This window comes from Dryas octopetala, chromosome 3, assembly GCF_963921425.1.
Source record: "Dryas octopetala chromosome 3, drDryOcto1.1, whole genome shotgun sequence".
Lineage (NCBI taxonomy): Eukaryota > Viridiplantae > Streptophyta > Magnoliopsida > Rosales > Rosaceae > Dryas > Dryas octopetala.
The window spans coordinates 13,108,549-13,119,450 of NC_141368.1; positions in this window are offsets into that span (position 1 = coordinate 13,108,549).

Below are 10,902 nucleotides of genomic sequence, written 5' to 3' on the forward strand. Positions count from 1 at the left end.
TGATCAATCCAAATTCCTAGTGGATCAATCGACGGAATACTTGGTATACCTACACCTTGCACGCACACTCACTATATCTATATCTATATACGTATACGCTGATAGCCTCTTGATTGATTGTTTTATTGATTGATGTCTTTCTTTATGAAAAATTTCAAAGTCATTTCTGAGACCCATAATATAAAGCGTTCATTAATTTTAAGGTACTCACAACTCAAAAAGTTAACTAAAAGCACTCAATCTCACAAATTTAATTTTAAGGTAACATCAATTCACCTACAACTATAAATTTAATTTTCACCTGCAGTTTTAGTTTTTACCGCAGTTTCAGTTTTCACTCGCAATTTCAGTTATAGAGAACACTTTTATAAAGTCGCAGTTTTAGTTGTCTGACACAATTAACAAACTCAAAAAGTCACAGTTTCAGTTTGCATTTTCATTTTGCAATTTCAGTTCATAATTTTAATATTTTTCTAGATTTGAGTTCCAAATTTTTTGACAAAAAAAAAAGTTCCAGATATGCGAAAAAGCAGAATAAGAAGATGATGATGAATAAGAGAAGAGAGACATAACGGGGGGAGAGAGAGAGAGAGAGAGAGAGAGAGAGAGAGAGAAATAAAATGGCAATTGACCATTTTTTAAAATAAGTCAGCTGGCAATGCAACTGATAATTATCTTGTTGTTAAATAAAATTAATTGGTGTATTAGAGATTAAATAAGATACATAACATGCACCCTATAGTAATTAATTCTAATATGAATTTATGAAAGATAGATAGAAAAGACAAAACTGCCTCACCAGAGAGAGACCTAACGCGTAGCCGACACACAAGATCCAATCTTTTTTCAGTTATTAGAGAAGTGAATTCCAAAACATCTACGAACTTAATTAAACTTTTAGATTGAATATTCAATATGGTAGTTACCAAGTAAAATTACTCTTAACATGAACCATATATAAGAATTCTCATGTCATCCAAAAGATGGAATATTTATCCACTATATCACCATCTAAAAAAAGAGGCAAACGTGCAGAGATTGAGCACTAGTCACACATCAAATGATGAATTAAGTGTCTAATAAGATGGTATATAGTATATACTCATCATGCAAGATTTATCAAAATCAACGACATGATAATATTGCACAGTGCAGTCCAAAAAGGTTGCACATATGTTGACTCAATATTTCTATGCAAAGAAGATCTAGGCTATAGCTATCAGGATTCAGGGCTATAGAGCACCCACCCACGCAATTCAACTTTTTTAAGCATGTTATAGTACTATAGTGCTTCCTTAGTGCATATATATCTTTAGACTAGGTCGTATTCTTGTGGTAGCTAGTAACCCACAAAACCATCACTCATGAAGTGTATTATTAGTTAAGCAAAACTAGTAGATGCCATTATAAGTTAAAGCAGGAAACATACAACCACCCCACTGACAAAAGAAATGCTATTTTAAGGGATCAGTAGTTAGTTTTCCCTGCATTTTGAAAACCAATATTTACTAAAAGAGTAAATCATTATTCCAAATCAATTTGAAATTAGTAACCTAATAGATAATTCATCTCAAATTTTAGATCTTCCAATATTGCAGAGTCTGAGTTTGAGTCTGCAATCAAGGAGTTACACTTTACAGCTATTGAGCTCAAAAACTTAAGCTCAACAAAAAATATATATTAATTTAATTCCCTTCCTCACTTGTGTAGCCTTATTTTACATGTGAAAATTAAGGCAAAGAAATGCATATAGGAATAAAACATATATATTTGAATTTAGGACTGTCTATAATCAAAGCATTAATACTATACTTGACAACTATATTAATAAATGAATTAATAATATATATCAAGCTAGCAATTTTGAATAATAAGAAAATAAATCAGTACTATGAATGTCATAATTCATTTAAAATTTTAAATTATGATGAAACTTAATTGAAACTTCTCAAGAGGGTCCTGTCATTAATGCTCATGAATTGACATAGGAACTTACCTGCACACAATTTCTTAAGAAATGAACAGGATTTGAATTTTGCAAGCGAATTTAAAATGGTTATAATTAAAGAAGTGTTTCTCGAAGACACGTTAACGGTTGAATATGTAAAAAAATACTGGAGTTTTAAATTTTTTATTTACTTCGAACAAAACGTTACTAAACATCGATAGAAGAACTCCCAATGTAGTGTGAATCAGATTCAAAAAAATTTGAGTCGTACTTTTTGGCTTCACTATAATCATAACCAATGTTATTTTTCAACTGAAGATTGGACGGTTTGGATTAGTGGGGTCCCTACTCCAGTACTCCCTAGTGCGTGTTTCTATATCCATATGCACACACAATTATTCTTTAATAAAGTCATTAGATAAGATAAGAGAGTTTATTCAATCATTAGTTCTAGTGTAGCACTCACTCTAGATCGACCTAAACGTTTCTCCAATGAATAAATAAATAATAGAAATTAAAAACATGTCATTTACTTTTCTTCAGACGTTTAAACATTACAAGTTTCATTTACATATCCGTGTTTCAAAATTTATAATTTTAAAGCATTCATCCAGAAAATTTGTATTCTTTTACCCAGAAAAATATTATCAGGGACCTTAAACCAATTAAGTATTTTTATTTTTGGCCGGACACATACTCAAACTAGATTATCATATATATTACAAATCAAACAAGCCATATGGTATCAAAGTTGGAACCAATTAATGCCATCAAAGAGATCATGTCCTCTTATATAGTAATTTTAAATTAAAGGCAAATTACACAAAAGTATTTCAATGAATAAAAAAAAGTTACTTGTAGGTACCTCAATTACTGATTTTGCACACCCAGGTACCTCCGTCAACTTTTCCGTCAGGCCTGCCGTTAATTGCCTACGTGGCACACTAGAAACATGCCACGTGGATAAAAAAATAAAAAAATTTTAAAAAAATGAACTAATTATTTAAAAAAACAAAAAAAAAATAAAAACTCAAAAACAAAAAAAAAACAAAAAACAAAAAACAAAAAAATGGAGTTGCAGGGGCTAGCTCCCAGCCTCCCTCCGCCTCCCACCCCTCCCTCCGAGACCCACCCAACCCAGCCATCCCCCCCTCCGACCCCAGCTACCCTGCCGCTGATCCACCCACCACGCCGCCGACCCACTTGACCACTCACCCCCTCTCTCCTCTCTCTGCCTCACTCTTTCTCTCTCCTCGCCCCTCGCTTTCTCTCTCGGCCTCGCTCGCTCTCTCTCCCCGACCGAGCCACCCACCCCTTTTCTATCCCCTCCCATCTCCTCTCTCTCTACCTCACTCTCTCTCTCTCTCTCTCTCTCTCTCCCCGAAACCCCAGCCCGACCCGCCCGCCCTGAGCTCCACCTTCGTTCAGATCTATAAGAGAGAGAGAGAGATAGAGAGAGAAACAGAGGGAGAGATCGAGAATGACAGAAAGAGAGAGATGGAGCTGGTGGCCGGAGAGGGGAGGGAGGTGGGTGGGTCACTGGGGGAGGCAAAGGGAGGAGGGGGTGGGTCACTAGGCTCGGGCTGGGCTTGGGCTGGGGTTTCGGGGAGAGAGAGAGAGAGAGGAGAGGGGCGTGGAAAGAGAGGGGGTGGGTCGGCGGCAAGGTGGCTGGGGTCGGAGGGGTGGGTGGCTGGATTGGGTGGGTCTCGAAGGGAGGGGTGGGAGGCGGAGGTACTCAAGCGATTAACGGCAGACTTGACGGAAAAGTTGACGGAGGTACCTGGGTGTGCAAAATTAGTAATTGAGGTACCTACGAGCAACTTTTTTTTATTGGGGTACTCAAGCGATATAGGGTGGCTAGTTAAGGTATTTTTGTGTAATTTGCCCTTAAATTAACTATCAGTTTATACTTTATAATGATAATTGTTTTGTGCTGGGAACTGAAACGATTATCCAATGCTGATTGATTGCCGCCAGTCACTGATACAGAAATGGATTTTTTTTTTTTTTTTTTGAGATAGTGTACATGAATTATTGAAATCTAGAAGCTAGCAGTGTTTTTATTAACATTATTATTTATCTAATTAATTAATTGCGTTCCTAACCCCATTTAATTATTAAATGGGATAATTTAATAATATCTTTTGGTCTGAAATATACTTTCATTTAATAACATCTTTTTTTTTTGTCATACATTTAATAACATCTTATATGTATAAGAAATGATCACATGTAACCTTAATTGAAATGGTCTAATTAATTTGTCTTAAACATGCAATTAAAGAACTTAATTAAAACTTTTGGTCTGTGATGATGAAAGACAATGCCGATAATTAAGCAGATAACTATAGACTAAAAAACTTTAATAAAACTAGGTCAACGAAACCAAATCTTTCGAAAAAAAAAAGGTCAACCAAACCAATAATAATTTTGATAGACTAATTTGGAGGGTGCAGTGCATGTCAATGGTATTCTTTATGTAATTAGTGAGGCTCTGGAATCACTGTTTTGAAAGCAAAAATTCTAAGAGTAATGTAATAAATTTAGCCTCCTCATAGTCTTCGATCTTCTTTCATTCTTGGAAGGAGATCTAAAGATTGGGGAAGAGAAATCATGAAAATCGAAGTTTGGTTGTGAATATAAGATAGTTATAATTAGTATTTGCCTAATTTTTTTAAAATCACAGTTTGGCCTTAATTTTTCGTATGGGTCAATTATCAACATATCATCACCAGCTTCTAACTCGAAACATATCATCAACATTGTTTTGCTTACTTTTTTTCTTTTCTTTTTTTGTCCATAGGGAAGTGTTTTGTTTTCTAACTCGAAAATGACAAAACTCGACATGCAAAATGAGCAAGCAGCCCCTTGGTGGACCAAGAGATCGAACTCCATGAATATATGAAATCGCTAATTAAGTTGAATCTTAATCATGTCTGCTTAATTATTTAATTAAGTTAAAATTAGCTGACATTCAGCAAAATATCATTGTCATCAAAGAAAGTCGAAGAAAACCACGTTGTTTATTTCCCTCTCACCCATGACAATTAAAACTGCCATAACCATTGGGATAAGGGAAACAAGGTCATGACAATTAACTAATCATAAAAAATATGTATCTCTAGTTAGTCAACGAAAAGTATAATATTTTCATAATAGAAAGACTTCATTCAAATTTTAAAAGGGTCAAGACTCAAGAGCCCGTTTTTAATCCCCCAAAAAAAAAGGGTCAAGAGCCCTAATTTATATAAAAATTGAGAATTTAATAGTGAAGTTTAATTGTTTAAACGTGGCCAAAAAAAAGTATTGAAGTTTAAACAAACTAGGAGTTAAAGATTGTGATATACTTATACAAAGCATATAACGCCGACATGACATAAGCATGGCGTGAGTTCAACTAATTTAAAATGGGCACAATAGGACTATACATACCGTGTTGTGTCAAGAACGACATGAATATTTGTGCTTGCATGTGCTAGCTTGAATATGAGAGCAAAAAATGAGCTAAAGCCACCCATTTTAACATTGTTTTCTTAGCCCAAAAAAAAGTAGTAGTCAAATTCGATTGTGGTTTAAGCCAATAAATTTTAGAACCATTGGTTGATTAATATTGTGTTGTTCTTTTTTTAAATGTTCATAATAAATAAAATAATTGTTCATTAACGAATGTTGTTACATTGTGTGTTTTATCAAATTGTGGGGTATCCCTCTTGGTTGTGTGCTGCCTTGCTTGATGAAGACACTATTATTGGCCATGAGCCTTAATTGAAGTTGCTACTTAATTCCCATTAAAAAAAAAAAAAAAAATTGTGGGGTATAAGTGCTCCACCATATAAGGTCCCCACTATTAAGAGCATATGGGTCGTTATGGCTAAAGCAAACTGTCAAAGGAAAGTGAGTCTAAAGCTGCACCGTTCCTGCTCTCTCTTGTTCTAATATGTTCTAAAAATTGAACAAATTATTCTCCTCAAAGAAAATAATTACCTATGAGATGAAGAAGTGAGTTATAAAATGAAGCATAACAGCAAAGCTGAGGACTTCTGTTTATATATGGTATATTTATATTGGAATTTGGGTAACTAGGTTTCTATTTGGTCTATCTAGGAATTGTCAACATTTAAGAATAAAAAGGCAGAGAACAACTACTGAACTACTTGGCCTAAAATCTAAATTGGTATGTGTCATTAAGGCCTTGTTTGGTTTCGGAATTTGGGCTTAAAAATGAGAAAGTAATTCCTTTCTATGTATAGTAAATGCAACCATGGGAAATCATTTCCTATTCCATCGGAAAATGATCCTTCAAAAAGGGGAAAATGAAACCCTCCAAGCAACTCCGGTTTGCATTTCCTTTCCAGTGGGAAAACATTAATTACACATTTTCAAGACTAAACTGTCCTCATCAACATTTAAAAATACTAATTATGTCCAACTATTTTCTATGAAAAACATTAATTACATAATTTACGACTGGGTATAATTAAAAAATTGAACATTTTTTATTTCTTTGCACAAATCAAACATGTGAATGAAAATAAAAGAGTATTTCTTAGTCCCTTTTACAGCATTACTATAGGGATAAGAATCTTATACATTCTCTTCCCCCTACAAAATACATAGGAATTAATTTCCCATGAATTTAATTCCCTGACCAAACGAAGCCTAAAGTGCTTGAAAAGATGGAGTACATATTAATCATATATACAAGTGATGAACACTATTCTATATTTCTATTGTACCCATAAATATTCTCAAATTATATATACTTATTTATTTATTTGTCATATTGGAATCCTTAAGCTCAAGATTCCAAAATTGTTGTCTTACCAAAAACAAATGATTCCAAAATTGAATTGATTATTCCACATACTTTTGTAAATCCCTAATGATTATTCTTCCTATTAATCGATCATTGACAACAAATTAATTTCTAAATGATGGATGACGGCTATAGCTGCTGCTAATTAAGACGGTTAGAGATAGAGACTTAAGAGTTATTTGAATTAGTCTCAAACGAGCAGTATATACAGTACAATTCACATGCACATATGTTTTTAATTAAATTATCTATCTAGCAATACATTCAAATGAGGAACTCATTTGGTTTGCAACTTTGATGTGGTCTAATTTGTCTTAAACAAAGAAATATTCAACTATCCAACTACGGTCAATAATAATTAATGCCGATAATGAGCAATGATATGATAATATATAACTCTTTACTTAATTTGAAGTTTGAACAATGATAATCAGTAACCAATGACGTACTAAAGAAGTTCTTTTTTCTTTCTTTTTTTTTTTTGTCTCTTACAAGTTACAAAGAATCAATTTTAAATGGGATTTGACGCTTGATTAAAAAATAAAATTCTACTTTCTGACAGTATTATATATTTAACTATGATTTAAAGAGTATTTAATTGTGCTTTATTATAAATATTGGCCCAGCCCATTTGGCTCAATGGTCCCCCTGTCATGGATGCAATCTGGACCAAATTAATTAGATTGGGCCCAATGCATCCACTGAATTTAAAATACATGTAAAATATCCACCATCCTACCCCCTCTTACCCAAGTTTTAGATTATATATCCAAACCTCTTTTCCTTCACTTTGTCACACCCTCTCCTTGGCTTTTGGTAGTTATTATGTCAGTAAATTATTGGATATAATTGATATACCGCCACGTGTGTACCCAATCTTACGTGTAAGGGTATTGTTGGATGTCATGTTTATATTTGTAGGGTATAGTATTAATAACATTCGCTTATATTATAACACATAGATTGGTTATATCACGTGCCAGTATATCGATTATACAGAATAATTTCTCATATTTTAGTTTAGTAAAAAAGAGACCATAAATCCAATTTATGTAAATGTTCAAACCCTACTAGTGGAAAATGTTTACCAAAACTAACTAAAAGTCCGTCAAAAACTAATCGATTTGGCAAAAAACAAAACCAAAACACCCTTGTTATCCACAAATTGGCAAATGGGGTACATTAAGATCTCTCCACTAATGAGGAATTAGGATGTTATTTTTTATTTTTGTGTCGTTTAGGGTTTTCAGGCTGGTTAGGGTTCATGTTCAAGTTATTGGGATTGTTGCTTTTCATCTGTTTTGCTCTAGGTTTTTCTTTGTTTTGTGGTTGTTGGGCTCCATCTTTTCTCGGCTTTGGGCCATTTTCTTTATTTGTTGGTGTGACTGGCCTGTTGGGGTGCTTGGGCTTTGTTTGCATATTCGTTATCATTTGGTCTTCTTAAATGAAATCAAGTTCAGTATGAATGTATGATGCATTACTCGCGGATTAAATCTCATAATAATTTTTCTTAAAAAAAATCTCATAATAATTTTCTATTATGTCAGAGTAAATTGTGGCAGGTTCCATGCAAATTTGAATTTAGACCGACTTTAAAATAACATTCCATTCCTCCACAATTGGGAAGGATTTGAAAGATCTCAAATAAGCTCTTCAAGTATTTTAAACACACCTTTGGGCACAAGAAATTGATTCATTCACTGTTTATTCTCGTAATATTAGAAGGTTTTTATTTTATTTTTTAAATATGTTATTTTTATACCTTAATTAAATTGTAATGACCAATATATAGTCTACTCCAGCGGTTAAAACTCAACGAATAAAGTCATGTATTTTGTGAAGAAAATCTCTCTCATGAGTAGGAATGTTGAGACTTTGCACAGACATGCTAATGAATGGTAGTATGGTATTGGTACCATAATTAAGATTACATCACGAAAAACAAAAGAAAAGAAAAAGGTCAGAGAAGGCTTGAACACGTCCAATGCAGAACAGTACTCTTGTTACTATATTAAAAATTGCAATTATCTTTAGAGTTGCAACAATTTTTTTTTTTTTTTTTTTCTTTTAGGGTTGCAACATTATTCATTTAACTATCAAAACTTTAATATAATCATCTTTAGGGTTGCAACTAATCAATCACTTCTTTGACTTACTCTTTCTCTTTGTTGTCATCATCGTCATTACCATCAATATTGTCTTCTTTCATCATCTTTACAGGATAATGATCATCTTTATAATAAGAAAGTGACATCTCGTCGGACTCCTCATTTTTCTCCATCGAATAATGATCATCTTTGTAATCTGGAAATTGCACCTCGTCAGACTCAATAGCCTCTACATCCATCAATAGCTCTGTGAAGTGTGATTTTATTTGATCAATGGATTTTCTAGGAAGCAAAGAAGAAATTTTCTCCCATTCCCCTCTTTGAATGTATTCATAGTTTGTCGCTATGGCATTCTCGAAGGTTCTATCTTCTTCCCTAGTCCATTCACTAGTTCCTGCCATCGCTACTTGTTACTTAAAACAAGTGCACAATAGGAATGGGAATGAAAACTTTGAGACCTGCAAAACTATCAATGGAGGAGGTACGTACGCTTGAGAGATGAAAAGAACCAAGGGTGATTTATAGGAAAGGTTTTGCTTAATTGTAGCAATCATGGTAGGGCTGCAAAAGTGTTGCTTTGATTTCACAATATTTTGACTGGTTACTATAAGGAAAGCATATATTTTACCTCTCAAACAAGGTATTTCAAAATCAGTAAAAGTTTACAGATTTTGAACTTAGATTTTCTGTACTGGTACTGTGATTATAATAAAAACGATATCAAATTAAATATTTATAGTGCTTGGAGTTCATTATGGAATTCCAAATAAAATAAAGACTTTTTTTTTTTTGTTTATTAAGAACTATGGTCTATAAGTTTTGAACTCATCTATAATAAATGGAGGATTGTGTGTTATCTTTTTTTTTTTTTTTTTTTTTCAAGAGTATTGTGTGTTATCTATACTAAACCATATATATAGTAAGGGAATTAAAAATTAAATCAAAACTTGAAAATTTGAAATAATATAGTTTTAATCATAAATATACACAATCAATATAGAATATAAGTAGAAGATTTGGACTCATTCATTTTTGGATTAAAATAAGTAAGAATATTGCAACGATTATGTTGAAGACTTGAAGGTTTATGCATTTATTGTATGAATATATATTTTATAATTAGTGGCAAATCTGTTCCATTGGCAATCTAATATTTAAAACTAAATAGGTAATTAATAATCAGAGTTAATTTCTTAAATTAGGGGCATGTCAACTTTAATGATATTCCAATCCTAAGTCCTCAATTGTACATCAAATTGTAAAGTATTCATAATTTACACAACGTCATAAAGTGTTTCGGTCATAATTGATTATTTCTTCTTTTCCTAATTTTGGTTATAAGGAAGGCAAAAGAGGGAAGGGTATTCGAATTCTGATTTTGGGTGTATGTATAAATGTTCTAAACCACTAGAGTTACAAGTCCTCGTAATTAATTATTTTTTGAAAAATATTTGGGTCACCCCTCCCCCCAAAATAACAATTTCGGTAATGCCGGCGCATGATCGGAACCGTTCACTTTTTAGATCACCTATTATAGATCATCTCTGCAAAAAATCAAATCAATCGGAAATTGTTTGGTTATATAACTGTTGTCAATTAAGTAGAAAAAATTGATGGTTTTCAATTAAAGAGTAATTTTTTGACCAAACCGTTGTTTTTCTATTTAATCAACAACAGTTATATAATCAAACGATTTCCGATTGAGTTGATTTTTTGCAGAGATGATCTATAATAGGTGATGTAAAAAGTGAACGGTTCCGATCATGCGCCGGTATTACCGAAATTGTTATTTTGGGAGGAGGGGTAACCCAAGTAGTGTCCTTATGTTTTTGGAAAACATAAATGATTTCCTATTTTACCCAATTAATAGTTTGAGGAAATTACAGATTTGGTCTACTTATTTTATATATAGTTCAATTTTGGTCCACGATCTTTTTTAAGCTATGTTTTGGTCCACTAATTGTTTCATTTATTCAATAAAGGTCCAGATTTGTGACTTTAAATCTTTTAGGTTGTGTTTTCTTCAATTA